The sequence below is a fragment of the Protopterus annectens genome, chromosome 1.part0 (assembly GCF_019279795.1).
Source record: "Protopterus annectens isolate FY-2018-M chromosome 1.part0, PAN1.0, whole genome shotgun sequence".
Classification (NCBI taxonomy): Eukaryota; Metazoa; Chordata; order Ceratodontiformes; family Protopteridae; genus Protopterus; species Protopterus annectens.
This window is the reverse complement of record NC_056725.1, coordinates 21,897,896-21,922,156: the sequence shown is the minus strand read 5'-3', so window position 1 is coordinate 21,922,156 and position 24,261 is coordinate 21,897,896. Positions and strand designations below refer to the sequence as shown.

Below are 24,261 nucleotides of genomic sequence, written 5' to 3'. Positions count from 1 at the left end.
TTTTTTATTTTATTTATTTACATTTGTTGACCGGGCTAGTCTAACTGGATACATGTCCATTTTCAGTAGAGTCCTGGGGAGATTGGCTCCAACATTAAGGTAATGTATCAGGACTACAAATAAAATTAAAAATAAAGTGTAAATAGTACATCATTACAAAGAATTAATGCAAGCTCCAATGTAAGGTAATATAACAGGATTGCAAATAAAAGTAAAATTGTGAACAGTAAATTATTACAAAGAATAAATGCAGTTCATAGCTAAAGGGTGTCTAATGAACTAAGGTAACTTCAATAGCAAGCAGATAAAAAAAATACAACAATAATGGTACAAGGAAAAAAATTAAGATTAAAGAAGGATTGGGTTAGCAAAGAAGTAAACAAGATTAGAGAAAGAGAGGTGAGCAAAGAAATAACAAACAAGATTAGAGAAGGAAAATTTAGGGTGTGGAGTCAGTAGTATTAAGTGCAGCATATACAAGAGGAATAATGACTGGCAATATTTGGACAAGAAAATAAGAGTGGAGGGGGTGAAAGGTACCATTTGGTTGTTATGTTAGACCAGGTTTGCTTGAAATGTCGTAGGTAGCACAAGTATTAACAAAGACAAAGAAGAATATCAGGAAGTGTGAAATGTCAACGGTAGCATAGGAGTTAACATCGATGTAGAACAATATCAGTAGGTGGAGAGTGATTATAGAAAAAATAAGTGCAAGTTTAATGAAGTTAGAAGGAAATATAAAGACTACATTACTGACTATGAATGAATAGGATGTGATTGTGCCCTAGTGGGTAGTAGAGGGGGAAAGGAAATATGATAGCTGGCAGGTGTTAATCTGGATTGGTAAATACATGGGCATAACCAATGTTCTTTAAGGTGTAGTTTTAGCTGCTGTTTGAATAGTGATAAGGTTGGAAGTAATTGTAGGTTGCTGGGGAGTTTGTTCCAACTCTTACCCACAGAATTTGCAAAGAGGGAGTCTCCGGCTTTATTGAGGGATTTCAAGGTGGATATTTGTAGTTTATTTTTTTTGCGTAGGGTAGTGAGATTTCTATAAGGAGTTGCAATGCTACAAAGAATAGGAGTCCTATTGGTGTAAAAGAGAATCTTGTGGGTAATTGTAAGTTGCTGAAATAGTAGCTGGTTTTGGAGTTCAAGCCAGCCTAGTTTGAGGTTTAAACAGTGATGAGTTCTATATGGTGAACCAGTGGCAAATCTGGCAATGTTGTTGGAGGTTGCTAGTTTATTTTAGTTTTGGAAGGATTTGTATAGATAGATGAAGCATAGAGGAGAGTAGACATCAGGTGAGTATGGAAAATGGTAGTTTTGGCTTCAGGGGTAATGAAGGACTTTATCTTGTACAGTGAGCCCAGTTTTCTGTTTACAGTTTTAATTGTAATGCTAATATGTGTGTCAAAGTTGAGATTGTGATCTATAGTTACCCCTAAGAGCTTGGTGGTTGGATCAGGTGTGATTATAGTACCATTGCTTGATTTGACTGTTAGGTCTATTGGATGGGACTTCTGTGAAGGAGTAAAAACAAGTAACTTGTTTTTTGTTGGCGTTTAGTAGAAGGCAATGTTGCAAAAAACATTTTTCAACTGAGGTAAATACTGACTGGGTGAGAAATTGGAGTTTGAATGCTGAGGTGGCAGAACACACTAATGTGGAATCATCTGCATATTGTATGCAGGTAGATTGTGGAATATTTAACTGTAGGTCGTTGATATAGAGAAGAGGAGAGGTCCCAGGATGGAGCCTTGTGGGACCCCCAAGAGTAATAGGAAGAAGAGTAGAGAGGTTGTTGTCCCAGACAACAGCTTGCTGTCTGTTTTCTAGGTAGGACTTGAACCACTGCAGTGTCTTTGTGTTGAGTGAGTATTGTTCTAGTATTTGTAGTAGTAATTGATGGTTCACCATATCGAAGGCTTTTGATAGGTCTATAAACAAAGCAGTAGAGAGCCTATTATTGTTACGATGCTTGTTGATGCAATCAGTGAAGGATAGTAGGGCAGTAGTAGTACTGTGGTGTGGCCTAAAACCATGTTGACAGTCTGCTGGAAGGTTGTGTAGGAGAAGGTGATCTAGTAGTTGGCGGTGTATACATTTTTCCATTATTTTGGCTAGACGGGAGAGCAGGGCTGTGGGGCGACAGTTGGATATTTCGGTTGAGTTGCCACCCTTATGAAGAGGAATTTTCCAGAGAGATGGGATATAACTTTCAGTAGTAGTTCTATTGATTAGTATGGAAATAGGATAGGAGAGAACTTTAGCTGCAATTTGCAGGTATTCTGCTGGTAGGAGACCAGCGAATGGGGTACATGGTTTAAGTTTTGTTAGTAAGGTGTGGATGACAGATGTAGAGACTGGATTTAGTTGAAAGGTAGGGGGTTTGCTAGTTATGGAGAATGGGAGGTTTGTGGTAACAAGAGGTAAGGAATTTGAGAGATATTGTACAGTTTCAGTAAAGGAGGTATTGAAGGTGTCAGCAATTTCCTTAGATGTACTTAGGGAAAGTGCTGTAGGAGTTGGAGTCTTGGAGCGTTCTGGGTGTAGATGTTTGTTAATAGCAGTCAATGTTTGGTGGGTGAAGGTGACAATTCCTTGAAAATGCATTAAAAAACTTTCAGTTCCTTGAAAATATACTGAGGTAGTTGGTGTAATCATACCTCTCAACTGTCCAGATTTCTGCCTTAATTTTTTTTTTGTTCTGTTCCTCTTAAAATCTGTGTTTTTTTTCTGGCAAACTACAAAGGGATTGAAGTCACTAAATAATGAAATACATTTGAGTTTCAGACTTCATATCTTTCATAATATGTAAGCTAACACAAAACCTGTTATTCTAACAACATTCTAAGTTTACAAGAGCAATATTTAAAATCTGTCCCAATTTTTTGGGTGCTTGCCCCCATTATTTAAGGCTTTGCCCAGATTTTCTTGTATTAGGAAGTTGAGAGGTATGGTTGGTGTCTACTGACTCAGGCTCTGTAGCCAGGGTACAAGGTTTTTCTAGAGCACCCGCCCTCAGCCTGCCTTGTGGCCTTTCTCATGCCCGCCCTCAAGCCTGCCTCTGGCATCTGGGATTGTTTCACAAAACTGAGTGCAGTGATATCATATTCTGATTCTAGGCACTTACTGTAGACTAAAAAGAGAGCATCTGGGAAACAGGCAATTTCTGTCCTTTAGCTTATTTCCTGCCTAAGTTTTTTGTAGGCTTACTAGAGCCCTTCTGTATTTAGGGAAGGCCCTTCTGTGTCTTGTTTTTCCTTCTGGCTTGTTTTTTTTTTTTCTGGTTCAGCACCAGTTTTCTAGTTCTCAGTCTCAAACTGTTTCTTGATAAAAACAAAAAAAAAAAGATAAATAAAAAAAAAAACTCTGCTTACTGTACTTTTGTTTCTACCTTAACATTTTCTTTTTTTGCATCATCTTAAAAATACTCAATTGTATTTATTTTTCAGCTTTAAGCCTTTTAGTTAAGCCTTTGGTTTAAAACACTTGGGCTTTACACCAGTTGTTTTGTGGAAGAAGGGTTTGGTGGTCCGCAAGTATGTTAGCAGAACAGTGGTTTTACACTGTTCTAGGTTGGGAACCCATGAAGAGGGTTCAGTGTGTATGCTATTCTAAAAGTGTATTAATTTGCTTTTTTTATGGGCTTAGCCAGAGTTTTTACATTAAGAGGGTAAGAGGGAGGCTTGGTGGGGAGGAGAGAGGCTGGACTGGGCCTTTCTGAGCTGGGACTTTCTGTGCTGTGCTTATAGTGCATGCATATCTGAACTGCTTTCACCAAGTTGGTGCCTAGAAGCCCATGTGGCATGCTCTGGATTCGGCCCTTTTGTCTAGCTTTGTGAGCACTAATCAGAATTAATCTAAAGTATCTCAAAGCATTCACCACTTATTTATTGTCACTTGTTGTAACTTGATGAAGTGTAGCATTTATTCTAAGTCTTTGGATTAAGCACTTGGGCTCAGTTACATTGTTTGTGACATTGTTGTGTACTGCACAAGCACTGCAGTGGCTCCACAGGTAGCTTTTCATCCTTCTAAACTTGGAACTGCTGATTGAGACCAGTGTCCAAGGGCAGGCTAGTTCTTGGTTTAGCTTCTTGGGCTTCAGGCCAGTTGCCTTACATTAAGCAGGTTGCACTCTTGCACCTTGTGGGGCTGGCCTCTGGACTTGAGCCCTTCTGAGCTGGGTTAGGAGTTTGAGGTTTATGAATATTGAACATTGAACCGTATCTTTACTGAAATTGGCTTTTGTTTATATAGACTAGCATAGACCAGATCCAGGCCTGCTGCTGAATCTAAAGGCTTTTGCTTATATGCTTGTTCACTGTTATTTCCTGGAAGCTAATTCCACTCTAATGGATGGGTTTCAATAAAGTAATATCTCACTTGTCTGTACTATTGCTTAGTGTACTAAGAAAGTTTTCACTTGAGTATTCTTTGCTGTTTGTCGCTTTTGCATTTAGTGCACTCAAGTCATCTGGCACTTGCTCATCTGGCACTTGCTCACTAAAGCAATTATATAAAAATTAAAACTAAAAAATTAAAAAGCACTACATGCTCACTCCCCAGTTTAAAGTTTTCAATTAAGGAATTCCCCAATGTCAAGGTCAGTGTCCAAAGGTCAGTTGTCAATCTCCCTCCGTCCAGCAATCCAATTCGGGGAATATAACTGCAATGTTTACACTGCCCATGTACTCAGACAACCCTCTCCTCAACCCACATAACACTGGAGATAGAAGACAAGCTTATTTAGCCAAACTGAGGCCACTCTCTCTCAACTCAGGACTGGCAAGATACAAGACAGGAGGAGAACACACATACACACACACAGAAAACTAAAGCCTCACATAATGCTACCACACCACTGAATCAAACACATAAACATTAAAGACAACTCGGAGGCCTTGCTACTAAACAGCAGAAACAGCAGAGGCCTCACAAGACACCCAAACAACTCAACACCACCCACAAACCCACAAGCAAACACACATAAACCACGCAAGTCACAGGTGTAAAGGCCACACAAGCACGCACAACACAAATCCAACACCACAAACATACTTGTTTACACACTGACATAGTCAGCACACACTGACGTCCCACCCGCCAGGCATAACAAGGAGAGGGTGCGCTAGAGTTGCCCAACGGGCGCCAGACAGTCATCATAACCCAAGTAAGTACAAACCCACGGCAAGTACCAATACTCCTGGACTACATGAAAAGAGACATAGAGGAGCTCTCTGATTATGTAGCCCAGGCAGGTATGAGACCTGTACCCTGAGCAGATTATGTAGCCCTGGCAGATGAGACCTGACCCTGAGCACAAGATGATCAGCTTTGCATATGCCACAATATAGAGACAAGATGATCAGGACTTAATGTCTGGTGTCATTCCTGGGATGACATGCTTGACAAGCCTGGATGTCATGCTGGGATGACATGCTTGATAAGCCACGCTTGTCATAAGGGCCTGCTTGCACTGTCACCCTGGGATTCCGATATTGGCTAAGCCTCACACCCCATAGTGTATTTTTCAAGGCAAGGCAAACCCCAAAACTACCACCCCAAAATGGTATGAAATGGGATGAAACTGAGGTAATGCTGTTCAACGCTGAAGTTCAAATTAAACACTGCCGACACAGCCCCCTCTCAGTATGGAGAACATCGATGTCTGTGCTGTAACTGAAACCTGGTTCAAGGGCCTATATACACCCCGGCACCATTATAGGTTTTACATATCATGCCCGCCCCAAAACCCGGACCACACTAATCCAAGGAATCGGTGTGCATCCATACATAACACCTACCGGCACACCTCCAGGTTGGTGGAGGCGCACAAAGCTTCGGAAACCATCCATAGGCAAAACTGCATAGGCAAAACTTGGCATACAATTGTAGGCCTGCTACAGCCACCTTCCCCAAACTCAACCCACTGAAGACACTTCCTGAACTGGAGGGCATAAATAGCCTCCAATATTGGGGCATATCATATGACTTCAATCAGACTAATATAGACTGGGAACATTACATTCGCTTAAATACGGTTCCCAACGTGTGGGTTTCTCATATGGAACAGCTAGTCACTGTGGAACAGTTGGAGGAGTGAGAGAAAATATACTTCTCATCATTATCACAAACAAATGACAAAATGCTCCACACCAGAAGCATCTCATTGGTGAGATCTGATCATAAACCAATGATCTCAAAAATAATCCACCCGCCTCCCCCAAAAAAAACCCAAGAAGACAGTGAAGAAAGAAAAAAGCTTCTCAAGACGACTACTCAAGACTGGTGGCATCCTTAGCCCCCCCTGAGCCATGGAAACCACAAACTGGCCAAGTGTAGCCTTACAAAATGCCTTCTATGAACACCTCCAGGACTGCATGGATCAGGCAAAAAAAAAAACCAAATCTTTCCAATACCAAGCAAACGTCCACGTCTGGTGGACCAGCCATTAAACAAACTTTAGAGGAAGAGGAGAAAGCTATTACATGATAAAAACAAAATCCAAAAAAAATAAAAGTCACCCCTGACTGTAAGCTTAGTAAAAAATAAAAATACTCATAAGCATCAAATCATACAATTTTGAATTGAAACTGCTAAAATTCAAAGGACAATCATTTTTCAGGCCTTTTCAGTTATGTTAGGAACCTGGGTGGAAACTCCTATATGTTCTCAAATTAGTCCAAAAAAAACTGAAATCACTAAAACCCACAACATACTAAATTACAGGTTCAGAAGCAGACATGTGCAAACTTCAAGGAGAGATAAAGAGATACTATCTGTCCCAGAGTGTAGCCTCCCATCCATCTCAACGCAGGTGGTGTGCTCTCTCTAAAGCTAAAAACACTGCATCAATGGGACTGCATGCTCCACCTCAAAAAATCCAAAAAACAAAAAGAGCAGAGCAAGCGAACCTTAGCATTGGCATGGAATAGGACGGGCTGGAGGAGGAGGATTTATCACCACCAGAGACTCTCTGCTGTGGAATAAAAAAACCGGTCCATGGAGCCTGGTTACATTAACTAACCTGCCATTCTTTCCTAGGGCATCTCACACACACACACACACACACTGCAGATCTCCATCTCCAAAAATATTCTGTTGCATTACAGCCTGCTCTAAAGCTTACTTAAATGTCTGCTCCATTTCATGCACAGAATTGTGAATAATACACTAGTGTTGCATGTGTCAATGCATGCAGGGATATAAGGGTGTTCATAAAGAAAAACACCCTTAAAGAAGACGTGTAGTTCTTGTTTTTTTTCCTACTTGTGGCTGGCCTCCCTAGCCAGCTGGGGCCCCCTCCCAGCCAGTGGGCCCTAGGCGACTGCCTTGTTTGCCTAGTGCTGGATCTGGCTTTGGGTACAGGTACTGATTTAGACACATTATTCTAAGTAAACTACATTTGCAAAGTGTTTATTAAAGCATTTTTTGCCCAAATGAAAAGGTAAATGGTAGGCTTTTACCCACTGATTTAAGAAATTTTGCACCACAAAAGGTCAGAAGAACTTACCCACTTCATTCTTTAGGGTTCCTATCACAAAGTCGAATGGACCAGAGAGTGAATGGCTTTTGACATTGAAAATGCCATTCATCGAGGTGTTTATTGTGAGATCGCGGTACAGTGAAGATTGGAAAATTTGCCCTTTCCTCACTGTAGTGTGATCTCGGAGTCGGTATATATATAATTAGAGGGGGGCACAGCTCCCCACAAGAGCAACTTCGATGAATGGCATTTTTGATGTTTAAGCCAGTCGCTCTCCAGTCTTTTCAATTTTGTGATATAGACCCATTTTTTCAGTGTCCTCTGATTCTAAAAAGGTAACTCCTTGCTCCTCTCCAGTTCAGCTGGTTAATCTGGGTATCTTGAGACAATGCTACAATTGTCTCATGTACACAGACAACCCTCTCCTCCTCCCAACAAACACAAATACATGTGAGAGATGCAACTATATAGCCAAACTGGAGGCTGAACTCTCTCAACTCAGGGCTGGCATGACCAGACAGCAGGAGATGGTAACCACACACACAACAAACCCAGTCCCACATAGACCTACCACAACTGCAAACCAAACACATAAAAACACAAAGACATACTCGTTGGCTCTAATAAAAAACTTACCAAAACAACAGAGGCTCCCAAAGCAGACATCCAAAAATCCACCACCTCAAAACAAAACACATGCAACACATACTTCAATAAATAAGTGTGTCAACCAATCACAGCCCTTAAGGCCAAACACCATGCCTGATACACTAGTAATAGGTGACTCGATAGTCAGACACACTGATGTCCCGCTTACCAGGCTGAACAAGGAGAGGGTGACTGTGAGCTGCCTATCGGGAGTTAGGATCCGCCACATAACGCACGCACTCAGGTCACTCCAAAGCAAGTACAAATATGACTCAGTCATTGTCCATGCTGGCGTGAATGACCTGAGATGTACCTCCCTGGACTACATGAAAAGAGACATAGAGGAGCTCTCTGATTATGTAGCCCAGGCTGGTATGACCCTGACCCTGAGAAGCATCTTGCCCTCACCAAGAATGATGCCACTATACAAAGACAAGATGATCAGCTTTAATAATTGGCTCAAGTACTGGTGTCATTCTAAGGGGATCCAATGTCTGTCTGCCTGGGATGACATGTTGGACAAGCCACGCTGCTTTGCAAGGGACGGCTTGCACCTGTCACCACTGGGCTTCCGGATATTGTCTAAGGCTCTTGCTACCCCCATAGTGCCTTTTTTAGGCAAGGCTCAAAAGACAAACCCACCTCCTTAGAAAACAAAAATGGAAAAAAACTAAGGGTAATGCTGCTCAACGCCATAAGTCTAAATCTCAAGATGCAGGCACTCGATGCACTCCTCAGCATGGAGAACATCGACGTCTGTGCAGTAACTGAAACCTGGTTCAAGGCTCCTGGGAGCACCCCAGCGCTATCAAGGCTATACCTCGTATCATGCTTTTCTGCCCCCAAACCCAGGCCGAACCACAAAGGGAGGGGGAGTGTCCGTATTCATCAAGGACACCCACACCTCCAGGTTAGTAGCAACACATGAAGCATCAGAGACCATACAGGTGCAACTAACCATAGGCAAAACTGCTATACAACTGGTAGCATGTTACAGACCACCCTCCCAATCTCAGGAACCCCACTCAGCCTTCCTGATGACATTGGAGGATATGAATGTAACAGAAAATACCATCATACTGGGAGACTTCAACTACCCAAACACAGATTGGGTACATTATTCTAGCCCTAACACCCTAGCCCAAAGGTTCCTGGAATTCATAAATTCAAATGCAGTGGAACAACTAGTCACCTCTCCCACTAGGGGAGATAATATACTAGACCTGATCATCACAAACATGGGGACAAAATGCTCCACACCGGAGGTATACCCCTCACTAGCGAGAGCTGACCACAAACTAATCATCCTGGCAATTAGAACTGAATGCCACAATTCTGCCTGGATTAAATGGCCATGTTAGTATCAAACCTGAGCTTAAATATAGAGCTGATAAACTGTGATAAACATCATGTTTCAGATGTAGTTATTTTTATATTTTATGTATTTTTATATTTACTGTTTTCTATGTGAGGTTTGAACAAATGTTCTTTTATATATATATATATATATATATATATATATATATATATATATATATATATATATTTTTTTTTTTTTTTTTTTTTACACTCTTTGGTATAACATTATCCTTTTTAAGAACTGATTTGCATAAATAATGGACTAATTAGTTTTAATTGGAAGCATTGGCAGATATATAAGAGTGTGCTTTACTTTGTCAATGTTCTGATGAAGTCAACCGACGAAAGCGCTTAACCTTATTGTTTTGTCTTCTGTTTATAATAAATTCTGGTTTGAGGTTGGAGGACATCGGCTACGTGGTGATTTTGTTGGAGTTTCACCTTTTGGCACTTTTTCTTGGATTGTGTTATTTACGGTGCGGAGTAGCCTCCTTGACCTCACTATGGATACTAACGAGTTATCCCCTGTGTTCGAGGATGAATTCGACTCGGTTCCCTTTCCCTGTGGTCAAAGGGGCGAGGGTAACAGTGAGAACTTGTTACAGCTTATCTTGAACTTAAACGAACAAAGTGTCCAAGCTACAGGAAGTGGTTGTTCGTTTGAAAAATCCTCCACTTCCTGTTTCCTGTAGTGAGAATTTACTTGTACAAAGGGAAACAAGAGATACTTCTCAGGGCGCCAGTAATGGACATAATTTGAGTCAGCGCAACTTGGATACAACTGATGGAACAAGAACAATGAGCAATGGGAACTTTAATAGGGTTGGAAACTGTGGTTTTAATCAAGACTACGATCGCTTGAGCGATTGGAAGAAAGCGGACTATGTTTTTTTTAAAAATGGAACTGTTGATGTTACGGACAACCTGGACTCGAGGTTACTTTCACTTGAGTCTAAGTTATATAAAGTTCGGGGTTTACAGTGTGATAATGCATATCTTAAAGAATGTATTGATAAAAAAAGAGTGCCAAAAGGTCTGCGTGTTTTTAAATTTCCAAATGGCCTCAAAAAGGGACAACCTGAAGTCTGTGAACTGTTAGAAATGTTCGACAGGCATGGTATGGAATTGTTGGACTTTATTATAAAAATTATCAACAAGAGGATTGATGAATTATTAAAGGACATTGATGAATTTAACAATTGTATTTTGAATGATGCAAATTTTAACAAAATTAATTTTAGATATAATAATATGTTTGATAAAGTGGAACATGATGTTGGTATTAATATAGATAGAAAAAAGAAAAAATTACTCAGGGATGAATACGAATATAAACATAATATTGCATACCCCCTGCCTAAGGCATACTGTGAAGGCAAAGACATTGATAGCAATTCCCAGGTCAATGAGGGAGTACTGTAGATAGACAGGGAGGTGGTATTAACACTTATGACTTAGAATTTCCCCCACTAAGAAGGTCTGCTAGATTACAACACAAAAATAGCTTTAGAGATGATTTAGTTTTTTTAGGAGCACAGGGTGCAGGGGTGAGGAAAAACCGTTACAGGGGACAAACCGGTTGGAAAAAGAACAATTACCCACAGTCGTAGGTAGTTGTACAGATGTAGAGTCTGAAGACTCTGGGACTATAAGGTTTGAACTCGATGGTTTACTTTGTACTTATAAAGGTTTTAAAATATTTAATTACGCTGGTATTAACATTAATAAAGATGTGTTTCACATATTAATGAAAGGTACAAAATTTGTACCTTCTAACAAAGTAAAAATTGGTGATACATTAACATAGAGTTAAAACTCTTTGTAAGAAAATTAAACTTGAGTAAATTAAACTTGAGTCTTTTATATAAAGATTCTATTAGAGATACCTGTATGGGGGGAACAACTTTTTGCTTGAAGAAGAAGAGTTGTTTTAATCCCCCTTTGCATCCTTTATTAAATACCTTTGAAAAAACATGTTGTCAGGAAATATATCAGACACTTAAGGAACATAAACCTAGGTTTTTTAATCTGACTATGACTGAGAAATTAGTTTTAAAACAACTGAGAAGTAATACTAATTTAAGGTTTATGAAGCCTGACAAGGGTGGCGGCATGACTGTTAATAAAATTGATTATAATAACAATATTTTCTGTATGTTGCAAGATGAGACTAAATATGAATGTGTGTCTAAAAATCAAATTAATATAGCTTGTAGGAAGATTAGGCTATTATTGGAGGATTTGTTACTCCAAGGGGTGATTAATGAAGAGATGTATAATTTTTTACAGATTGAAAAACCTACTATTCCCATTGCTTTTGGGATACCCATGACTCATAAAAATATTAGTGATCCTCCATATAGGCTGATTATAGCTGGACAAAACAGTGTGATGTACCCCTTGGGGGTGTTTGTGGACCGCATGGTTAGGAAAAGTTTGTTGCCTATTGAACACATATTGATAGATTCTTGGGATTTTTTAAAAAGAATTAAAAAGGAATACTATGGTAAAGAGGTGTGTTTTTCCACCATGATGTTGTGGATTTATTTTCCTCTATCCCGCATGAGATGGGTTTAGAGTTCTTCCATGAAGCATTGGTTGAAAAAACTAAATTATCTAACACCATGATTAATTTCATTATGGTTTTAATGGAAGTGATTTTGAAAAATAATTATTTCACCTTTAAAGGGGAATTTTTTCGCCAAGTTGCTGGTGTAGCAATGGGGAGCAGTTGTGCTCCCCTGTTTGCTAACTTAGTTATGTACAAATGGGAGACCAATTTTATTTTTGAAAGCCCTTTTAGGGATAAGTGGTTGGTCTACCTCAGGTTTTTAGACGATTTGTTTATTATGTGGAAGGTTGATGGTTCTTACAAAATTTTTTTGGAATTTTTAAATAGTAGATGTGAATATTTTAAATTTACTGGTACTAGTGGGACCTCTAGCATAAATTATCTGGATGTATATTTATTTAAAGACCTTGTTAAAGGTTGTTTTCAGTCTTGTGTTTACAGGAAACCGACTTTCTCAAATGATTACCTTGCTTTTTCTAGTTGTCATCCCTACTATGTTAAAAGGAACATAGTTAAGGGACAAATGGTCCGTGTAGTTAGAATGTGCTCAGATAAGGATTTGATGATTACTAAGATAAGTTGGTTGAGATGTTTACAGCTAGGGGTTATCCTATGAAGTTTGTAACAGATATTAAGGAACAGGTGGTTAGAGAATGGGGTTTGAGGTACAAACCATTACTTGGGACCACTGAAACTGATCCAGTACAAGTTTGTAGTACTACTATGGATTATACTAAGTCTATGGTGTTAACTCAGGGTGAAACATCTCTCCAGGTTAGGAATATTATTATGAACAATTGGAGTATTTTTAAGTGTAACCAGGAGTTATGGTCCATAGTTGGCAATCAACCTTCATTTACTTACATATAAAATAGCAAATGCACATCTTCAGCTGTACAAATGGTATTTGAATATAATGCTAATGGTTCATTAGAAATGTCTAGAATTACACCATCTGGTGTACAATAAACAATACATCTTAAGTTACACAACAGATCTCTAACAGATTTAAATGGGCAGAATTTCCTGCAATAATAGCATGCTGTTGCTTTAGTGGACCAATTTGAATAGGAACAGGTTTTAATTCTGGATAGTATGCTGATGTAATCATAGATCTAGTAGCTCCTGTATTTACAAGAAATGGGATAGCTGAATTATGCACTGTAACATTAACTAAAGGACCACCATGGTAAATTGGTACCAAGGGAAACAACTGTGGTTCCTGCTCATGGCTTTGTTACCACACTGATGGCTACCAAGCAGTGTTCCACACAGGAGGGTTTCTTTCAGTCTGCTGTGGTACTTCAATAACTCACTTGCTGTACAGACAATGGACATTCATGTCACAAATGCCCAGTGTGACCACAATTAAAACAAGAGTTTAAATGTGGTACACCTCATGGTGACTGTGGTGAAGCAGGGGGATAATAATTTTGCTGATATTGTCTTGAAGGTTGCTTTTGGAAAAACTGGAATTTCTCTCTTCCCCTTGTCCATCCTTGTGCATTTATTGTCATCGAATTGCTGGAGCTGGATATCTACTACCTTTTTTTATTGCTCTTTTTCTTCTCTAAGTATTTTGTCTGATATATATTGTGCTTCATTCACAATTTCATGAATACCCAAACTTAGGCAATTCAAACAAACCTTTTTAACTTAAATGGGCTGTAAAAAGCCCTCTACAAAAGCTGCTGACAGCCCACTGCCTGCTGCACCTTCTGTAGGTTCATAGGCTCTGGATGTCCAGAGAAGGCTTCGGATGCATCCATCATGCATTACAAATACATACAAATAGCTTTATTTTCCTTCTGTAAAATAGCGTTAATTCTGTACAGTAGCTTTAATTCTTGCCCAATTAAGGGTTGGGGGCATGCTGTAGTAATGGCTTTTAATTAGCTATTTCTAGCAGCTAGAAATCCATCATCTGTGTGCTTTGGGATGTTATCGCCAATATTCGATTTTTCCCATATTTTTCTGAAAATGGCAGGGGGGTGTAGAGGCTTTTAATACTGCTATCAAGTCTTCAATAGTTGGATTTTGTAGTTGTACAATGTCCTTTTAAGAGAAGCCTCGATGGTGCAGCGGTAGCGTTGTCACGTCACAGCAAGTGGTCCTCCCGTTCGATTCTCGGCTGGAGCACCTTCTGTGTAGAGTCTGCATGTCCTCCCCGCGGTCAAGTGGCATTCAAAAGACATGCATGAATGGGCATGCCTTAGTTGAAGGTTGGGCATCGAGCTGGCACCTTGGCACCATGAAAATCTACTGCCAATCATTAGCGTACCGGAGTTCCACTGTGGCGACCCCTAACCAGGAAAAGCCAAAAGAAGAACATGTCCTTTTAAGATCTTTGCATATTTAGCTGAATGTGTCTTAATAGGAAGGAGAGAATCTACAATGGACTGAAAATTCACTGCAGTCCATGGGCATAGCTACCCTTATGGTAGGTTCAGACTTGTTGTCTCTAGCTGCTGCTGGATTTGGCATGTCTCACAATGGATGCATTTGTGTAGGACGTATATCAAAATCAGAAGAAGAATCAGAATCTGATCCTTCCTCTGCATATTGTTTGGCTGATGGTTTCTGTTGATATTTCTCCCCATCCATAATAATTGGAAACTGGGGGAAAATTTGCTTGATCTTTTTCAAAGTGCTAGGTTGTAGTAGATGACTTTTATTAGGAAATTTATTTAACTTTTGTTTACTGGGAAGGTCCAACTGGGGCAGAGCTCATTTTTAGCAGAGGCCTGGGGATAAATGTTCCAGACAAGTCTTTGGAATGTGGGAGGAAACCGGAGCACCCAGAGGAAACCATACAAATGCAGAGAGGACATGCAGACTCCACAGAGAAGATGCCCAGCCAAGAATTTAACTGGATTACCTCTTGCTGTGAGGCAACTATACAAACCGCTGTGCCACTGCATTGTCCAATCTTTTTTTAACAAATCTTTTTAACTTTCCTATGTGCTTAGCATTAGCTCTGTATTTATGTTTATGAAGCATTTGATGTTCTTCATACCACATTGCTGCAGTCCTAACACTTGGGTAGTCCGCTGTCCCAGTCGGCCCGAATACCAGAGTATATGGCTGACGTCGGTCAAGGCGCATTAATCTGACATCAGGACGTCAGGGTACAAATGCGCATGACCGACGTCATATCCTTAGTCTTTTTTGCCGCATGGTCCGATGCAGAAGCAGTTTTGCAAGTGCAGGTTGGCGTTCTGAGATTTTCCGAAGTCGGAGTTTCAGACCGAATCCAAGTTGGCTAAGTACTTCGCTAGATTATTTTGGTTTTTTCTTGCCTCAGTATTTTACCGGATGTCAGAAAAAGTGAATAACTGTATTTCTTGTGGGAAACAGATACCTCATAGGGATTACCATACCTTGTGTATACCTCATAGGGATTACCATACCTTGTGTATACCTTGCTTAGGGCCTGAGCCCGACGTTGTTGGCTGTCGCTCTTGTGCTAGATTTAACAAACGCACTATAAAGAGAAGATTAGATTGTGCCAGGTTAGTTTTTGGGAAGCGGTGTAATTATAAAATGCCGTCGGATGCTCCGACGCCTTCGGCCAAAAAGCGCAAGGACAAAACAGCAAAGCCTAGGCGGGAAGAACCGTCCGTCCCGGACGTCGGTTCTTTAGAGGGCTCGGTGGAGCCAGGGGTTCAGCCAGAAATTTCTTTGGAATCCCAGGGAGAGACTTTATTACTGCAAGATGTGACCTCTCAGGAGGTAGGCCAGGCGGAACGGGCTTCTCAGGTAGCTGTCCTTCCCTCCCTCCCTAAGGTGGTTAGGCCTCCCTGCGGTTTCCAAGGCTTCTCCCAGGGGCAGGCCAGGTTTTGTTTCAGGAGTTGCCCCTAGTTCTTCAGGGTCTGTACCTAAGAAGCATATGCTTAAGATGGCAGAAGATTTGATTACAATGATTAGAGGTTCTATGCCCCTCCTGATAAGAGGCCTAGGGTGGAACCTGAGCTTGGGAGTTTTGAGCAGTGTTCGGATGCTTCTGAGTCTTCGGCTGAAGACTTGCAGGAGTATTCCCCTTATTCTGATTCTGATGTAGATGATTCTACTCCTTCTGCTTCTCCTCCTGAGGATTTTTCATTTTCAGAGACTCTTCATTCCATGAGGGAGCATTTTAAATGGGAAGGTCAGGATTTCTCTGATTCCAGGAAAAGGCTTAGGGAATTTTGTTTCTACCCCAGCATAGGCCTTTAGCTATACCTCCTGTTCTAGATGTGGTAGAGGATGTTTTTGCAGAGGCTTCTCTGAACCCTGACTCTTTGCCTCCTGCTCCAGTTAAACCGGATAGATATTATAGGGTGCCTGAAGCTCATAAGTATCTTTTAAGAGTCCTAGGGCAGATCCAGAAACTGTTTCACACGCGCCTAAAGGTGTTAAGGCTTCTGTTGTTAAAAATCCTGTTCCTCCAGATAAAGAGGCTAGGGCTTTGGATAGATGGGGAAAGAAAGTGTATACTTCTTCCACTTTGGCCATGAGAGCTTTGAATTGCCAGTTTCACATGTTGAAATACCAAAATTATCTCCTTTCACAATTAAAGTCTAAGGTAGATGCTTTGGCGGAAGGTATTGAGTGTAAAGAGTTGCAGGATTTAGTTTATGTTTCTGAACAGGTGGGTAAGCATTCTTTGCAATGTGGTTTTGATGCTGTGCAGGCCTCTTCGAGGGTGGCTGCCACTGGTTCGGTTCTTCGCAGGCACGCCTGGTTGAGGGATCAGAATTTAGCTGAGCATGTGAAAACAAGGATTTTAGATGCTCCTTTACAATCTGATGTGTTGTTTGGTTCGCCTGTGGAAGCAGTTCTAAAGAAAATGGAAGACAAGGCTAAGTCTATGCAGACTGTTAAAGATTTTTGCAGGTTCAGCCTCGAAGTTTAGTAGAAATTGGCCTACCAAGGGGTGGACATATCCTGCTTATGATTCCCAGTCTAGGGGTAGGTCTAGACGTGGTAGAGGCAGAGCTCAAGGTTCTTTTAGGCCTAGAACAGGGAGTTCACCTGCTCAGTCTTCTGGTGAGGGCAGGGTCAGTCCTTTCGTAAACAGACACAATGACCTGCCTTTTCAGCTGCCAGAATCTTCTCGTCTGGCAGCACCTTTGGGAGGAAGGTTGGCACTTTTCAAAGAAAACTGGAGTTTAATTACCCAAGACAGATGGGTATTGGATATCATTCACCATGGTTACAGGTTTTATTTCCATACCTTGCCTCCTTTCAAAGGCATGCCAGACATTCCTCCTCAACAAAGGAAAGAGGCTCACAAGCAAATTTCTCTGTTGCTCCAAATAGGGGCCATTCAGCCGGTTCCTGTGCCAGAAAGGGGCCTAGGATTTTATTCTCGCCTGTTCCTAGTACCAAAAAGGGGAACACTTGAGACCAATTTTGGATCTGTCTATCCTCAACACTTATCTGGACATTCCCAAGTTCAAAATGTTGACGTTACAACAGCTTTTACCTCTGCTGGGCAAAGATCACTGGATGGTAACTTTGGATCTCAAGGAAGCTTACCTTCATGTTCCTATCAGACTAATTTGCAGGAAATATCTGCGTTTCGAGCTGGGAATTCTCATTATCAGTTCTCTGCATTGCCCTTTGGCTTATCTACTGCGCCCAGAGTATTCACAAAGGTTCTGGCTCCAGTGATAGCTTTCTTCAGGCTAAAAGGAATACAAATCTATCCTTATTTGGACGATTGCCTGATTCTGGCTCAAGGAAGGGACGTGCTTCTTCAGCATTTGGAATATGTGATAGCAGTGCTAAGATGCCTAGGGTATTCTGTGAACGAAATAAAGTCCAGTCTAGTACCCTCTCAAGACATGTGCTTTCTGGGTGTGAGACTGAATACAGCAACCCAGATGGCCTTTTTAACCCCGGACAAACAAAAGAATCTTTCTTTACTTCCATCAACTATCTCATCAGTCCGGGCTGACTGCAAGGACAGTCCTTCAAGCCTTAGGGTTCATGGCATCTTGTATTCTGGTACTTCCCAATGCCAAATTGCATATGAGGAAGCTACAATGGTATCTCAAAATGTATGGACACAGCACTGCCAGGATTTGGACACTGTCATTCAAATAATACCTTGCATTCAAAAGGAATTTTTGTGGTGGGCTCAGGAATGTCACCTAAACAAGGGACTCTCTGTGACCCGGCCAGAGGCGAGTCAGATTCTAACGACAGATGCCTCAGACACAGCTTGGGGAGCTCATCTGAATGGAAAGTGGATACAAGACAAGTGGCCTGCCAGACTGCAGCATCTACATATCAACATGAAGGAGATGTTAGCAGTCCAGTTTGCATTACTGGCTTTCAAGGATTTACTTCTTCCAGGGCAGGTGTTGATTCTAACAGACAACACAACTGTCATGTGGTACATCAACAAACAAGGGGAACACATTCTTATCCTCTATGCAGGCAAGCAATGATTTTGTGGAGACTGTTAAGCTTGCAGCTGAATCTTCAAGCAAGGTTTCTGCCAGGAGCACATAACTCCTTAGCAGATGTATTAAGCAGGCAAATCATGGATCCCCACGAGTGGAAACTGGATCTTCATGTATTTCAGACATTGACAGTGTCATGGGGAACTCCAGACATAGATCTGTTCACTTCTCCGCTAAACCACCAGCTGCCAAAGTTTTGCACGAAAAGGTTTCATCACACAGCCTGGAAAGTGGATGCTCTTTCTTTCAGTTGGAAAAATCTTCATGTGTATGCCTTTCCACCACTGCCTCTCCTCCCAAAGGTACTTCTAAAGGTCAGACAAGACAAGCCAAGGATGATTTTAATAGCTCCAGATTGGCCTCGGCAGCACTGGTACCCATTGCTGAGGAGTCTGGTAAGGAAGCCTCCATGGCCCTTACCTTTGATTCCACACCTATTGTCTCAGAAGGACGGGCATCTGCTCAATGTCAAGCTTCACTCTCTTCATCTAACAGCTTGGCATATTCTGTTTTGAACCATAGCAGGTCTCAGCTTCCTCAACAAGTTTTGAATGTGATTATGGAAGCCAGAAGACCTAGTACAAGGAAAGTGTACGCAGGAAAATGGAAGAGATTTTTATTTTGGTGTGCAGCAAAGGATTTGGATGTTTCTGAGCCAAATTTGAGTGTGGCTCTTCAATATCTTACTGAGTTATTGGACAAAGGTTTGTCTTTCTTCCATTAAGATTCATGCTGCAGCAATTTCAGCTCACTATGATTGTGACCCACCATTGTTTTCTCGTCCTTTGTTCAAGCAATTTCTTAGAGGGGCAAAGAATATAAGACCCCCACGTAGAGCTCCTACTCCTGCTTGGGACCTCAATTTTGTGTTGGAGAAACTCACTTTACAACCTTTTGAGCCTGCAGCTACTGCTGAATTGAAATATTTGTCATGGAAGACTGCTTTTTTGTTAGCCATTACATCTGCAAGAAGGGTGTCTGAATTGCAGGCCCTTATGGCAGTTGAGCCTTTCCTGATTTTTCATAAGGATAGGGTATCTTTACGGACTAATCCTTCCTTTATGCCTAAAGTGGTTTCTAGTGTGGCTTTAAACCAAACTATTCATTTGCCTACCTTTTATGCAGATCCCCAAAATAAAGGGGAAAAGATTTTGCACACTTTAGATGTACACAGGCAGTTGCGTTATTATTTAAGCAGGACTAAGGATTTTAGGCAGTCTCAGCAGTTGTTTGTTTCTTTTGCTTTGAGTTCTCAGGGCAAGCCTGTGTCAAAACAAACTATTTCTAAGTGGATTGGGTTTTGCATTGCATTTTGTTATTCCCATCATGGCAAGGAGATTCCAGCTGGGATTAGGCCTCATTCCACTAGGGCTACTGCCACTTCAACAGCATTTCTAAGGGGTGGCAACTAAGGATATTTTGGAGGCAGCTACTTGGAGTTCAGTGCATACTTTCTCTAAGCATTACCACCTTCCTCTCTACTCTAAATCTAGGGCTGGTTTTGCCACGGCTATTTTGCAGGGCATGTTGTCAGCTCCTGCTTCCTTATGCTTTGCCAGCCTCCCCTTACCTCTGCTTTGGGATTCTACCCAAGTGTTAGGACTGCAGCAATGTGGTATGAAGAACATAGTACAGTTTTGTACCTACCATAAATGTAGATGTTCAAGATCCACATTGCTGCAGTCCAATTTACCCTCCCTCCTTCCCCTCTGTGTTTAGGGGTGGTTGTGTGGGTGAGGTTATACTCTTGTAAATTTGTATATATTGTATATATCTTTGGTGCAGGAGTGTGTGGTGTTTTTGGTTTTAGCCTTTTTTAGGGTCTTCTGACATCTGGGGCAAGAAAAGACTGAGGATATGACGTCGGTCATGCGCATTTGTACCCTGACGTCCTGACGTCAGATTAATGCGCCTTGACCGACGTCAGCCATATACTCTGGTATTCGGGCCGACTGGGACAGCGGACTACCCAAGTGTTAGGACTGCAGCAATGTGGATCTTCGAACATCTACATTTATGGTAGGTACAAAACTGTACTTTTTCCTTTATTAGTTATTATCATTTAACATTTGCTCTGACTGTGGATACTGATTGCTGCTAACAGAATCTAGTGTTATAAACCAAACCAGAAGGACGATTAGAAGTACTGGAAGTGACCTGGCTATATCTGGGGAAGTGGTATTTATTTTCTGCAGCATCTACCGCCACCTGCACTAAAGTAAATTCGGACATGACTTTAGGCTTAAAAGATTAGTTCTCAAAGAAATTCTGTCCTTGTAGAAAATGAGCTAGGGCTGACTCACCATAAGGGCTTGCAACTCCATTACCCCTCTTACATAAGTCAGAGCAATCAGTAAAACTGTTTTCCATGTTAAGAACCTTAAGTCATACAGATTAGCTGGTTCAGATAGAGCAAGTGTTAGTTTCTTTAACACAAAATTAAGATCCTAAGGAGGGGCCACCAAAATACTTGAAATCCTCCTATGCAAAGCCTCTTTCAAGAAAAATTTGACATGCAACTACCTTGAAAGAGGAAGAAATAAATCATCTGTTTTATATTGAAAAATACTCTGGAATCCATGTAGTAGTGAAACCATATTAAAACGAAATACATTTTTCCTTCTCTGTATGCCCCACCCATCACAATTTATGTATATATGTATATATATATATATATATATATATATATAGATATATATATATATATATATATATATATATATATATATATATATATATATAGAGAGAGAGAGATATATATATAGATATATATATATATATTTTTATATATATATATATATATATATATATATATATATATATATATATATATATATATATATGAGATTGCATAACCTTTCCTGGTTAGCTTCTTAGGAAAATCAGTTCAAGTACCAAGTATTTTCACCATTACCATATTTAATTTAATTTATTATGCATTTCCAACAATATTACATTAAAATCTTGTTTACTAAGCAGAAACTTTAAATTAAATATAAACTTTTAGTGATGAAGTCTCTTAAACATAATGCTTAACTTAGAAAGAATAAAGAATAGAAACTTTACGGTCCTTCTTCAGGCTTAGTCTCTGTTTCCATTCTTTGGTTACAACATTTTTCTGGGCTGTTCTCATGTCTTTCTTTGTAAGTGAAGCTTTTAATCAGTGACTAGGTCAGCTTGCCCCTTTAAGTCCCCCCTTACTCCTTTTCAAACTCATGACTTGTATCTCTCTTGGTTTTCTATTAGTGAAGAATCCTACCAGTACTAACTTCTCAGGTAGAATCCCCTGATGTTTACTCTCCCTTTGCTCGGACAGGTCAACAAATCTCTCTGTATGGGAACTCCAGACTTCATCTGTTCTTAGAGACCAATGACTTTTCCTTGCTATGCCCTTAAATTTCTGTTTTGTAAGAGGAATGTCCCACCTTTTCTAGTAAGGTAAGTTTCTTTAGCCCGATGTATCGGCCAAGGCCTCATATTACATTTCACACTGACTATTCCCCACTTATAGCCAAGGTTTATGGGCTGCATGTAATGTTTGACTGAAAATAATTGGGTAGATTATAAGTGATGTAACTGGAAGTGTGTCAGTATGGTTTATGATATAAAATACTTGCAACTAGGATTGTGTCTGTGTGGTTTGTTTTCATTTGTATAATGTATGATTGCTTATGTCATAAGTGATGGTTTAATAAAGATGTTTCTGTTTTAAAAAAGGGAGCAGGAATGGAATAATTTATGTAATGTTGCTTAGGTTGCATGATATATAGCAATATATGTGAAGTAAAATGTTTGTTCATAGGTTCATACTAGGCTATCTGCCCAAGGGCATTTATAAGCCTAGCCCATAGTTATGTGGCTTTCGCCACCCCTTTAGTTTGAATAAAACTATGCCTATTATTTTGCTGTGCCTCTGTCAAGCAGTGACACTGAAGTAATCCCTGGGGTATATCTGCGATCTCCCATCCATTGGTCAAGATTCCTCTTGAACAAGGCCAGCGAGGTGCTCTGCCTCACATGTACCGGGATTTTGTTCCACAGCATAGGGAGTCTCTGGGTGATGAATTTGTCCCTCCAGCACGTTCTATTAATAACCGTGTCAAGGTTTAAGTCTCCGCCCTTGTGGTTCTGAGGGATCTAGATTTTTGAGGTGAAGCATATTCTTCAAATCTGGGTTTGACATGGCCTTATATGTCAGGCACAGGTCACCTCTGAGCAAGCGGTATGAGACTGAATAGAGCTGGAGTTCTTTCAGTCAGGCAGCATAAGACATATTTTGAGACCCTTTATCCTTTTGGTGAGGAACTTTGGGGCCTTTCCAGCTGCTGCAGGTGTCAGGTCAGATACATTCGAATGGGGCATTGTACTCAATCATAGGTCTAATGAGTGATGAGTACAGGGGACGATGACCTCCCTTGATCTAGATGTGAATCCTTCATGATCAGGTGGGCAATGTAGAAGGTTTTCCTAACTACTTTAGCAACATGAGTGTCAAACTAAAGGCTACTGTCAACCTGGGTGCCCAGATCCCTGATGACTTCTTCTGTGCTCAGTGGATTGCCACCTATATGGTAGCTAGGGTAACCTTGTTTTTCCCAAGGGTATGACTATGCATTTCTTGGCGTTAACTTTAGGCCATGGCTCTGGCACCAGTTATCCGCTTCTGTGAGGCCCTTCTGAAGGATATCTGTGTCAGATGTGTTTTCGACTATGGCCCAGTTTGCAGTCATCTGCAAACTTTGTCAGCCATAACCCTCCTGTGTTTGCTTGTACTTCAGAAAAGTAGATGCCGAACAAGAGTGGACCCAGGACTGAGCCCTGTGGGACACCACTTGTGACAGGCTTCGAGTCTGACATGGCTCCAGCAACTCTGACCCTGTGGGTTCGGTCACTTAGCCAGTTTGCAACCCATCTTGTGATGTATGGGTTTACATTCAAGCTGATGAGTTTTTCGATGATACCTGAGTGGGGTATTGTGTCGAAGGCCTTTGCCAGGTCGAGGTAGGCTGTATGGACTACCTTTCCCTCATCAATGGCCTTGGTGACTGTCTCGAAAAAGTCAACCAAGTTTAAAAGGCATGATCTGCCTTTGACAAAGCCGAACTGGGTTGGATCCAAAGTCTGCAAGTTCCCTATGTCTTTATTTATGAGTTCCATTATGATCCTCTCCATGGCTTTGCAGATAAGGCTTGTCAAGCTAATGGGATGGTAATTACCAGGGTCGGTGGAGGCACCGCCCTTGTGAAGTGGGACCACAGTCGCCGTGCGCCACTCCTTGGGTACGTATCCTGAGGTGAGGCTAAGATTAAACAGCTGTCCTAACTGCGGGTTTAATTCCTCATTGAGTTCATTGTTAATGTTAATTTGTTAATATAGTTTGATTACTTTTCTATAAATGTAAATTTGCCTATGTCACAAGTGATAATTCATTAAAGGTGTTTAAAAAAAAGGTTTATGGGCTGCACTATTGGTCTTATCAGCCAACTATTCTAAACTGGCTACAAGTGTCTTGGCTACCTGGATCTGACATCCATCTACCTATTGCCCATTTAATATTGGTACAGCATATCTGATACCTTTTTACATCTCAAAGGCTAAAAGCCAATTCTCATGAATTGGAAAGTTTCTTTGTCTTAAACATCTAAAATGTGACCACATTTGCATTTGTCTTTTGGATTTTTTCTAGATGCTGCATTTGTATTGCTATATTCTTTTATCTATCCCCAATAAAGCTT

General features: G+C 40.8%; 1 long non-coding RNA gene across 1 annotated transcript in view; it reads left to right on the top strand.

Moving 5' to 3' along the window:
• Positions 1–24,261, top strand: part of LOC122808404 — a 583,390-nt gene that overhangs the window by 167,089 nt on the left and 392,040 nt on the right. The window lies entirely within an intron of this gene.